We start from the raw sequence: 13,138 nt of genomic DNA on the forward strand, positions 1-13,138 counted from the left end.
CATTTCCTGTCATGTTGTTGTGGTTGTGGTCTTCAGTCCGAAAAGTACTTTGTTTGCAACAAAGTCTTCGGACTTCGTAGGTTTTCACGGCGTAATAATTCTCGATTGTCTCCTCGGTTTTGCTGCCAGATTCTGAAATCAACATGGTTCTATATATCGGCGATCCATCTGTTCTTCGGTTAGGCGTCCGACAGTTTGAAAATACAGGGTGTAACAAAAAGAATTATATGATTTTTAAAAAATCATAACTGTTATGTTATTTGATGTATGTCCGTGAACAGATTCTGAAATCAACATGGTTCTACATATCGGCGATCCATCTGTTCTTCGGTTAGGCCAGTCCGACAGTTTGAAAATACAGGGTGTAAAAAAAAGAATTATATGATTTTTAAAAAATCATAACTATTATTTGATGTATGTCCGTGAACAACGTACTGTTGGAAAGAGCAAACTCTCGAGTTTTACATGGTTCCCTCTAGGTAGCAGCAGTGTGCGCCCCACTTCAGTTCTAGTAAAAGTGTTGTCGGGACCACAAAAGACGTTTTGTGTTCTACGTTTTGCGTAGTGCGGATCAGTAATTACTGTTAAGCGTCACTTTCGTACAAGGTATGGTGTGGATCCTCCTACAGCACAGAGCATTAGACGATGGCACGAACAGTCCAGAGAAAGAGGTTGTATGTGTAAAGGAAGTGCAGGAATTTTTAAATCAAAGGCTTACTGATCGATGTATCGGTCGCACAGGGCCAAATGCTACAGCCTTACGTTACTGATCTCCGAGATCTCCGGACCTGACTGTATGTGATTATTACTTGTCGGTGTTTACAAAAGACTCTTTATGTGCCTCCGTTACCAGCAACAATGAACGAACAGAGACATCGCATAGCAGCAGCTGTGGAAGCTGAAACTCAAGACATGTTCGCTGCAGTGTGGGAACAATTTGAATACCGCATTCACATATGCCGTGCATCTCAAGGGGGGCTTATTGAACACCTATGAAAACGTATGAAACAAAACCTTTTGGGCTTCCCGTTCATCAAAAAACCAAATTCATTGTATATGTTTATTAGTCTGAGAAACATAGACGTGCGGATGAGTCTGATACAGACGGTATTCTCAGAGTGCGATATGTCGTTGCCGCCGGTGTTTCTACTAACAAGGGAACCTCCCCATCGCACCCCTCTCAGACTTAGTTATAAGTTGGCACAGTGGATAGGCCTTGAAAAACTGAACACAGATCAGTAGAGAAAACAGGAAGACGTTGTGTGGAACTATGAAAAAATAAGCAAAATATACAAACTGAGTAGTCCATGTCCACGATAGGCAACATCAAGGACATTTTGAGCGCAGGAGCGCCGTGGTCCCGTGGTTAGCGTGAGTAGCTACGGAACGAGAGGTCCTTGGTTCAAGTATTCCCTCTAGTGAAATATTTATTTTCTTTATTTTCGCAAAGTTGTGATCCGTCCGTTCGTTCATTGACGTCTCTGTTCACTGTAATAAGTTTAGTGTCTGTGTTTTGCGACCGCACCGCAAAACCGTGCGATTAATAGACGAAAGGACGTGCCTGTCCAATGGGAACCGAAAACATTTGATCGCAAGGTCATAGATCAACCGATTCCTCAAGGAAAACACGTCTATATATTCTATACGACACTGGTGACGGCATGTGCGTCACATGACAGGAATATGTTGTCGACCCACCTAACGTGTTCACCTGGCGAATGGGTAAAAATATTCTTCTACCTTGCCCGATTTAGGTTTTCTTGTGGATGTGATAATCACTCCCAAATAAGTGATGAAAACATAACAGTTTGTCACATAAACTGCAACAAATGAATGCAACAGTTTCGCAGTCGCACAGTTTTCCTGTGCTCTGTCAAATCATGTTTTTAACGTTTTCAAACTTTTTCCGTGTGTAGACCGTCAAATCCTGAATATGTCCAAGCAAATCTGAACATGTCATGGAACTTTGGAGAGCGAAGTTGATTATACAAAAACCAAAGTTTTCACACAAGGGAGGACTTGAACCAAGGACCTCTCATTTTGCAGTCGCTCACGCTAACCACGGGACCACGGCGTTCTCGGACTCCCACCTTCCTTGATGTGGCATGTCTTGCGCATGGACTACTCAGTTTCTATATTTTGCTTAGCTTTTTCATAGTTCCACACAACTTCTTCCTGTTTTCTCGATTGATCTGTGTTCAGTTTCTCAAGGCCTATCCACTGTGCCAACTTATAACTAAATCTGAGGGGGGTGCGATGGGGAGGTTTCCTTGTAAGGGTGACGCCACTAGCCCTATCTCGGAGGGCAGCAAATATGGAGGGCGGCGCAAGCGCCATCTTGCGCTACGGAGGCATATAATTATAGGACGGAGATCTGCAGTCTTGGCTTCAGTTTTCAGCGGGACTCAGCAGCAACATCATTCTCCTGAAAAAAGCGGACAGAGAAATCGCCGAATATCGAATGTAGTTGATTTTAGGATCCGACAGCAAATCCGAGGAGAGCATCTAGTACTTTGTAGTAGCTCTCCACATTAGTCTTCCCTGTGCATTCCTCTTCATTTCTGAATAACTACAGCAGCCTGTAAGGGGTGTTCAAAAAGAAACGAACCGGTAGCTGTGAAATGAAAAATCGCTTAAGAGACGTAGTGAGGCCACAAACTCGCCAGTAGTGGGTCATGGGCGCACACACTTGACGATAAAGCACGGGCACACTTAGGTCGTTGTTTTGTTGTAAGTCACGCTGAAAGCGGAAGATGTAGGCTTCAAAGTAAGTGCAGTGGGGAGTGTAGTGCGCTTTCTCTCAGCGCAAGGAGTGAGGGGAACCGAAATTCATCGAACAGTGAATGGCACAAGTGTACGGAGAGCATTGCATTTTCGTTGTAATTCAGACATTCAAGTCCGACCTGTAGGGCAATGGGCTGCCTCCGTAACTCCCCGATCTGCAATAATGAGGGCATCCACCTGCTGAACAATGGTATTGGTAATGCGGTGTGGCGTCATCGGCCAACGACGTACGTCCTTCCTTGAATCGCTTGTGCCATGCCTGACCGTTGAAATGGACAAGCTGCACTCTTTTAGGGACGACACCTCCTACCGTAGGCAATAGCATTACGATTCCTTCAGTGGTTTTCATTTCTATTTGAATGCCACTTGCACATGCATTTGAATCTGCCTGATGTAGTCAGCCGGTGGTCTCCCTCTACAATTTTCACGCTCCGCGCTTCCCTCCATGTCTACATCTACATCTACACTCAGCAAGCCACGTGTCGGTATGTGACGGACGGTACTTCTGGTACCAATAACTAATTCCCCCTTCCCCATTCCATTTGCGAATGGCGCCTGGGAATAATGATGTCAGTAAGCCTCTGTATTAGTTCTGATTTATCGAATTTTTTCATCCTGGTCATTCCGCGAGATTTTTGCGCAAAAATTAATATGTTCCTGAAAAGTACTCTCCCGAAATTTCATTAGTAAACCTCTCCGTGATGCACAAAGCCTGTGTTATAGTGTCCGCCACTGGAGCTTTGTAAGCATCTCTGTAACGTTCACGTGCCGACTAAACGATCCCGTGACGAAAATCACAGCTCTTGACTGGATCTTCTCTGTCTCTTCTACCAGTCGAATGTAATAACGTAATTGACGGTTGCTTGATGCCTCATGCGGTGTCATGTCAGTTGATTCCTTTATTTTAGTTAAGGCATACAATAAATTTCTTTTCTCTTTAACTGTATCTCATCATTACTTCTCCCTTCTAGCCATGTAATCGTCAGCATTATTCTGTAGTGCAACATCTCATAAATTTCACTTCTCTTCTTGTTCGGAAGCTATTGAAGTGTGATGCTACAAAATAATGCAATCTCATATGTAAGTTGCCCAGAACGCTAGTGGCAGCGCTTACGCAAATACAAAGAAGTAAAAAAATGCATGCCTCTTGATAAAAAACGGAGTTAATCCTTCCAGGACTTTAAATGTTAGTTAAAAGTCAGCCTAAGTGGTAACAGAACTTAATTTTGTTAATTCGCATTTTGTGAAGGGCATGTCCTCAACACCTTGTGAGAAGGAAGGTAAACTTAACTTTTGTCGGGAAAGTGTCTCAGAAGTTGCTTTCGGCAAAACAACTTTAAAGTATCAATAGCAAAATTATAGGGTTATAATGTAGGCTACAGCTTAAGTGAATTGTTCCACGTGTTGTCCTGAACAGTCTTTATGGTCGTGGAGGTCGGTCATTCTGCATTCAGGGACAGTATCGGGCTGATGTATGAGGGGCCAATTGCAAATGCCAGCTCAGTGCCAACAAAAGCTGCTGAAGACAAGGACCTTCTTGTAATAACAAGGCTAAAGTGACTGCGCTACTGCTTGTGGACTTTGACGCATGTACATCTACATCTATACTCGTCAAACCATCGTACGATGTGTGACGAAGGGTACGAATTTGGTTTGATAAGTCTGGTAAAAAAGCAATAGAAACGTTTGTTTCTCCTTTGAAGGATATACACTTGGTCCAGCGATCCTCCAGCTTTTCCATCCCGTCAGAAAAATAGGCCCTGTCAAACTCTACAAAACTCTAGTTGATTGCGACTATAGTTTCCTCATTTGACAAAAATTTTTTCCCAGCAAGCCGAACTTTCAAGTTAGGGAACAAGAAGGAGTGACGTGGGACTAAGTTTGGCAAACAGAGTAAATGAGGAACCAATTCAAAGCCCAATTCAAGCATTTTCGCCATTGTTATCGATGATGTGTGGGATGGTGCATTATCCTGGTGAAAGAGTACGTTTTGCGAGCCAACCCTGGTCTTTGTAAATGGTGCTTTGGTCCAATAGTATTAATTAAAAGTTAGTGCTGCTCAAAAAATTCATTATTGTTTGTTGTTTTTTGAATAAAATATTACGGAGCTTTAGAGCGTGCCTCTCCGCGTGCGATATATCTCGAAGTTGGTCCTGTACGTATCGATTGTTTCGCTGCAACTCACTCGCTTCGCATCCGCCTTGTTACCGACAACAATAACAAAGAAGAAACTATTCTTGAAACACGGAATGCGTCCCCATTTTGCAGATTTTCAGAAAATAATCCCAGAAAGATCACCTTCCTAACCTCTACCAGAAAGTATTCAGAAAATATCAGCGTTCTAAATGTACCGATTTTTCGCGCGGCCGGCTCTCTTGGCTCTGAGCACTATGGGACTTAACATCTGTGGTCATCAGTCCCCCAGAACTTAGAACTACTTAAACCTATTAAAGCATAAGGACATCACACACATCCATCCCCGAGGCAGGATTCGAACCTGCGACCGTAACGGACGGGCGGTTCCAGATTGAAGCGCTTAGAACCGCACTGCCACACCGGCCGGCCCGGCGCTCTTCCTCACAATTGATATGCACAGATTCGACTCTGAGATATAATACACGCAGTAACTACCATGTTTTTTTTATTATTTGATCTTGCATATTCCGACGCTTTTCATCCATTTTTAAGCATTTTTCATGCATATTTTAAGGTTTTTACGATGCATATAATCCGATCTCTAGTTATGATCAAACACCTCCCGTCTAAAACCCCGTAGGGACTCGAGTATGATTGGCCGTGTATGGACGTGCTTTGTCATGAAAAAACTTTTGCGCCAATTTCCGATGTTTGTTTTGTATCGCCCACCCTAATTTTATCGGTGTCTGACAATACCTGTCTGAGTTAACAGTTGTGCCACGTTCAAGGAAATAAACGAGAGTCTTAAAAGACAGTAGCTATGATCATTCTTGCTGACAGCGTTTACAAACACTTCCTTGGCTTCTTGGGAGAATTTGTGTGTCAGCATTCCATTGACTGCCTTTTTGTTTCACAATTGACATGCTTCACTCAAGTCCTCAGTTACGATACGATCGACAACTTTGTTAGGATTTTTCTCACAACCTTCGAGGAAGGTCAGTGCTGAAACCACTGTTTTTTGTGGTCTTCCGTTAGGATTTAGGGAATCCATCTAGAACAAAATTTTTGGTATCCGAGCTTCTCCGTCACAATGTCATGCACCAGATTCCGTGAGATTTGGGGAAACGATGATTTTCACTAATTTTGTTGTTGATTTTCATCACCATTTCGTCAGTCAGAATGCTAAGCCTATCAAAGTGGTCCTCATCATCAACACTGACGCCGCCATTTTTAAAATCAATAAGTATGGCCTCCCTCGACTTTCACTCGTTACTCCTTTTCCGTACACGTCACAAAGGTCGCGATAAACTTCAGGTGGCTTATAGTTTTTTGCCAACCCAATCACAGAATTCACCTCGCAACTGGGGGGAAGGGGGTTTTCTGTTGCGGCGCACATGTTAAAATGTCACAGAAAACAAAGGAGCAGAGACAGAGACAACGCTCTACCACCGATGGAGGCATACTGAGTGTAGGGACCAAGACAGCGGCTGTAGCCCCGGCCACTGCTGCGATAGACCAAAAGTCTGTTATTTTCGGGATAGCATTCGTATCAGTTTTCGACAAACAACACATTGCTGCCTATCGCATACGTCTCTCGAAATTGGTATGGAAAAAAAAATACAAGCAAGAATTAACACGGAGATTTGTCGACAATTATATTTCCAACGCGCCATTCGCGAACGGGAAATGGACGGTAGTAGATGATAATGGTGCCAGAGTTACCTACCGCCACACACAATAAGTTAGCTTGCGGAGCGTATACACTCAGTCGCAAAACTACTCGGACAGTGGGAAGTGTCACAATGAGTACTCGAGAAACACTGACTATGAAACCCAAACATATTTATTAGCAATATATATGCGTAACAACATTAATTACAAAAGAATTATTGTATTATTTCGTTTCCAAAACATAAATAACAGAAAAATTAACAACAAAAATGAAACATCCTGCACACCCTGCTGTTACAAAAGTATTCGGACACTGTCCAATAAATGTTCATAAGCTGTACGACGAATATGTCAATACCTTGTGGGTCCACCTTTCATTTTCAGTACCTCCTCAAATCTACTAGGCATACTTTCACGAGTTTTTTCGTGAAATCTGGGCCTATATTTGCCCATTCAGCACAGTTTCTCTTTCAGGGTCTCCTTCGTATAGATGTCCGCGCGGAGGGTCCGTTTCAATTTATCCCACAAATGTTCTATTGGGTTAAGGTCTGGTTACTGGGGAGGGGGGTGCAATACTTTCGGGCAATTGAAGAGCAACCACATTAGTACAGTATGCGCGGTATGCTTGGGATCATGATCCTGATAAAAATGAAAGTTGTTCGCAATACCTAGATGTCCTAGATGTCCTCGCAGTATATTCAAATACGCTTCCTTGTTCATCGTATCATCAATTAACACTAAATCACCCGCACCATTGCCGGACATGCATCCCCACACCATGATGCTCCCACCTCCAAACTTTACTGTTGGTTTGAGGTTCCTGGGATTCAGCTCTTCATTGGTCTTTCGCCACACGTTTGCCTTTCCGTCGCTTTGACATAATGAAAATTTACATTCGTCGCAAAATATCACCCGATTCCACCAAGCCTGGTCGTATTCGGTGTATTCCCTCGCAAACTGCATACGTTTCTTCTGGTTCACTGCATTTATGAACGGCTTTCGCCGTGCCACTCGACCATGGTACAGCGATCGTCGTAGTACTCTCCGCACGGTTTCGGGATGAACTTTTATACCAAGGTCTTCCTCCACCTCACTTGCAATTCGTGTGGCAGATATTTTCGGATTCTGTTGTACCTTTCGCACAATCACACGTTCATCTCTCTGTGAAAATGTCCGTGGCCGTCCTGTACTGCAACGGAATTCCAGTTGGTCTTCTTTCTCGAACCGTTTAATAATGTCGTGACGTGTACTTTTCTTCATGTTCACTATTGCGGCAATTTCCGTGCAGGTTTTCCCCTTCGCGTGATGATAAACGAAAAGTTGCCTTTGCTCGAACGTAGAACACTTCCCTCTGCGTCCCATCGTCGACCTGCACAGGCTCGCGATACGTGTTTACTAATCATCGCTATCGTCTCGCGGAAATGTCGGACACACTGCAGTCGCTTCACCCTCTGTGCGTCTCGGAATGAACTATTCTCTCACGTTGTCCGCCTTTTTCCGAATACTTTTGTTGCACTTTCCCATGCCGTTTTCAGGAAATATTACATAACAGACACATGTCCAACAACAATTCTTCGTATTTGGCGCGTGTTTCACGTTGTGACATCGTACCCAGAGTCCCTAATACATTACAAATGCAATTTCTGTATTTGTTCATGCGGCAAACTGCAAAATTATGCGCCGTTACGTGCTGTCCGAATACTTTTGCGACTGAGTGTATGTAGACGTAGATGTTATGATGACGACGAACGATTCGTCGCCAATGTTGACTGGTGGCCAATGCTAAATAGAAACTCATCAATTACAGCAGGTTTGTTAGTAACGTCGATAAGGTGCTGGCTGCAACGACTAAAATAATTAGAAGTCGTTCGTAAAAATAATATATATTGTACAGGATTCTTCTTCTTGGCTGCACCAAGCGAGGTGGCGCAGTGGTTAGCACACTGGACTCCCGTCTCCGGCCATCCTGATTTAGGTTTTCCGTGATTTCCCTAAATCGCTTCAGGCAAATGCCGGGGTGGATCCTTTGCAAGGGCACGGCCGATTTCCTTCCCTATCCCGAGCTTACGCTCCGTCTCTAATGACCTCGTTGTCGACGGGACGTTAAACACTAATCTCCTCCTCCTCTCTCTTCTTGGCTGCAGACATATAATTATAAACAGATGGCTATTGAGGCCTCATTTAGGCCAGACGTTACTAAGCGCCTTGTTAGAGGTTGCCTCGTATCTACTGAAGGCTATGCTACTTTACTACTTGACGTCCCGAGCGATAGTGGACGAGAGCTCGCTATAAACTTGATACAAGCCGCGGAGCGGCGCTGGCTGCAACTCGCGAGTCCAACTATACTAATACGGACCGCGGTCGATAACTGCAACCCCTAAAAAGTGTGGTATCGGACGTTCATACCACAGTAGACAGTGGCGCTGTTTAGGGAACGAGAGAAATACTTAGCCGGGACAGGTGCTAGGGATCAGAACCCTGCTTGCGAAAGCGAGAGCGCGCCGTTGTGTCGCCACACAGCAGACGGACCGCGTGCGCGCGCAGCTGTCGCGCGCTGCATAGCGCTTGTCGGTGCGCAGGTGGGCTCGCGCCACGGCCGCCAGCTGATTTCGCCGTGCCTTGCAGCGCCGCTGACGTCATCGGCGGCTCGAATTACGAGGCGATACTGTGCGACGAGAGGGGAAGGGAAGGGAAGGGGCAGCGAGGAGTCAGCAGGCGCTGCTGACAAAACGCCGCGGGTGGCCTGGCCGACCTCACACCTCGGCACAGCTTTACCCTACCGCTTTATTGCACTACGGCTGAACCTGCGTCTCTTCCTGACCTCGCTTCTCATGGCCCTACACCTCTCTCTCTCTCTCTCTCACACACACACAAAATGGTTCAAACGGCTCTGAGCACTATGCGACTCAACTTCTGAGGTCATCAGTCGCCTAGAACTTAGAACTACTTAAACCTAACTAACCTAAGGACATCACACACATCCATGCCCGAGGCAGGATTCGAACCTGCGACCGTAGCGGTCACGCGGTTCCAGACTGAAGCGCCTTTAACCGCACGGCCACACCGGCCGGCCTCTCTCTCTCTCTCTCTCTCTCTCACACACACACACACACACACACACACAAAAGTTAGTGCATGCTAATCGTGAAGTTTCTTAAAAGGCGCGGTGTAGAGAATTTCTTCATTTTGTACCTGCAGAGCTTAGTCTGACCTACTTCGTCTAGCTTTACAGTTTCTGCATTTATACGCTTTCCTCGCATCCTGTTCGAGTGGGGATGTACCTCAAAGCATCACAAAAAAATCTGTCGTACATGTTGGTTGCTCTCCTGATCCATCGAAAGTTTTCTAGCTCAAGGTCTTTTTCAGCCTTGCCACGTTATAATCTATCGTTTGAGATTGAGTCTCTAACAAACGTGGCGAAACGGTATGTTTATTGTGAAAGCTGTAAGAAGTTTATACAGCAGTTTGAAACAATAGTTACAAAAGCTGCTAACAAATGGCGCTGTACGCTGTACAGCTCATATCAGCATACATAAGTGAAATAATCGTATGAAAACAATCTTTGCAAACAATCACATCACAATGTTTTCAAAATGTTCACCATTGGCATTACAGAGGTGGCGCAAACGAAGAATGAAATTCGCCATCACATTTCGTAGTGTCTCAACCGAAATGGATTCACATGCCACAGAGAACTAGTTAGAAGCCGACCTCGGGGAAGATCAGTTTGGATTCCGTAGAAATATGGGGACACGTGAGGCAATACTGACCCTACGACTTATTTTAGAAGCTAGATTAGGAAAAGGCAAACCTACGTTTCTAGCATTTGTAGACTTAGAGAAAGCTTTTGACAATGTTGACTGGAATACTCTCTTTCAAATTCTGAAGGTGGCAGGAGTAAAATACAGGGAGCGAAAGGCTATTTACAATTTGTACAGAAACCAGATGGCAGTTATAAGAGTCAAGGGACGCGAAAGGGAAGCAGTGGTTGGGAAGGGAGTGAGACAGGGCTGTAGCCTCTCCCCGATGTTATTCAATCTGTATATGGAGCAAGCAGTAAAGGAAACAAAAGAAAAATTCGGAGTAGGTATTAAAATCCATGGAGAAGAAATAAAAACTTTGAGGTTCGCCGATGACATTGTAATTCTGTCAGAGACAGCAAATGACTTGGAAGAGCAGTTGAACGGAATGGACATTGTCTTGAAAGGAGGATATAAGATGAACATCAACAAAAGCAAAACGAGAGTAATGGAATGTAGTCGAAGTAAGTCGGGTGATGCTGAGGGAATTAGATTAGGAAATGAGACACTTAAAGCAGTAAAGGATTTCTGCTATTTAGGGAGCAAAATAACTGATGATGGTCGAAGTAGAGAGGATATAAAATGTAGACTGGCAATGGCAAGGAAAGCGTTTCTGAAGAAGAGAAATTTGTTAACATCGAGTATAGATTTAAGTGTCAGGGAGTCGTTTCTGTAAGTATATGTATGGAGTGTAGCCATCCATGTATGGAAGTGAAACATGGACGATAAATAGTTTGGACAAGAAGAGAATAGAAGCTTTCGAAATGTGGTGCTACAGAATAATGCTGAAGATTAGATGGGTAGATCACATAATTAATGAGGAGGTACTGAATAGGATTGGGGAGAAGAGGAGTTTGTGGCACAACTTGAGTAGAAGAAGGGATCGGTTGGTAGGACATGTTCTGAGGAATCAAGGGATCACAAATTTAGTATTGGAGGGCAGCGTGGAGGGTAAAAATCGTAGAGGGAAACCAAGAGATGAATACACTAAGCAGATTCAGAAGGATTTAGGTTGCGGTAGGTACTGGGAGATGAAGAAGCTTGCACAGGATAGAGTAGCGTGGAGAGCTGCATCAAACCAGTCTCAGGACTGAAGACCACAACAACAACAACATATGATAAGATACTGTCATCCCCCTTCCTTTCTGTGTGAGAGGATGAATGAGCAAATGTATTTCTAGTTGCATGCTTGAGGATAGCAGACAAGCCTGTCTGCTAGAGAACAGTAGGACCAACGTCGGAACAACGCGTGTCTGCTAAGTCCGTAGGACAATGGATTTCTTAAGTTCAGCCTAACTGAAAATTTAATCACCTTTATTTCAGGTTTAGCTCTAAAATATCTAATGTTATCTTAAATTGCAACGCAGTGTAATTCGATTGTGAAGTTCAGAATGTCTTCCGGTAGTTGCTTTGTCACTACTGTGTGAGTAAAGTGGAACCACGTGTTGATCAGTAACTCAATCTTAAATGCGAATGTGCGTGAGATTACAACGTCTCGTCTTGACAATATTTTTCAATATAGCAACTTTTCTTTATGTTCAACCCACGTGGGGTGTACTTTGTGAGACCACTACCACGTGCTTATACAATTGTTTGACCCATCAGGTTAATAGTAAGACGATAGTAACCAGTTCGAGGTTTTTCTTTTGTAAATTGCTTTTCGATCTATTATTGTGGAGTTACACTGTTTGTGTAAACCAAGTTGACCACGTGAAGCATGTGGTGTAATCATCAAAGTAGCCCTCAGCTATTCTTTTCGGGAAGATTTCACAGAGAGTTAGTATACCAGGGTGTGGTAATTACATGACGGACAGGAGTGCACTACGAACGTAACTTCTTTGGGTGAAAATTGAATCGGTTGGTTGTGGTTAATTTCCTCTTGCATATGTTTCAACGTTCTTCGTGTGTTATTTTATGAATGCAGTGTTGTATTTAGTCTCCCAATCTTGGTTCCCTATTTGATGTGTTCCGGAAGATTATAGAAACTCACATTTACACAATCCTAAATAAGGCACCAGTTTAGTTATGAATCAAGTTTGATGTGCTGAAATTTTAACGGAACAATGATCAATGTTAAAATAAATGTCCAAATATAAATTGATTTATTTCTTTTTATTTAAATTTATATATATATATATATATATATATATATATATATATATATATATCTCATCGGTTATCGTAAGATGAGTACTAAAGGATTATAATTTATGTTAGTCTGGTTGGGAATTTGGTAAGCTATACTGGATACCTGGTGAAACAGTTGCGCAGTAATGCAAGGTTAACTTCCTCAGATAGCTCACAGCTTTTAAACCGCTTTTATTGTCTATCAGCACCGCTTTCAGAACAAATTGAAGGAACAACATTACAAGAGTAGACTAGAAGAGAATAGAAGCTTTTGAAATGTGGTTATACAGAAGAATGCTGAAGATCAGATGGGTAGATCACATAACTAGTGAGTAGGTACTGAACAGAATTGTGGAGAAAAGAAATTTGTGGCGCAACTTGAGTATAAAAGAGGGGATCAGTTGGTAGGACACATTATGAGACGTCAAGTTACTGGACGGAAGTGTGGGCGGTAAAAATCGTAGAGGTAGACCAAGAGATGTAAACAGCAAGCGGAGTCCGAAGGGTGTAGGTTGCTGTAGTTATTCGGAGATGATGAGGCTTGGAAAGGATAGAGTAGAAAGGATAGCATCATCAAACCAGTCTTCCAGCTGAAGACAACTACAACAACACAGCCAGAC

The sequence above is a fragment of the Schistocerca nitens genome, chromosome 2 (assembly GCF_023898315.1).
Source record: "Schistocerca nitens isolate TAMUIC-IGC-003100 chromosome 2, iqSchNite1.1, whole genome shotgun sequence".
Classification (NCBI taxonomy): Eukaryota; Metazoa; Arthropoda; class Insecta; order Orthoptera; family Acrididae; genus Schistocerca; species Schistocerca nitens.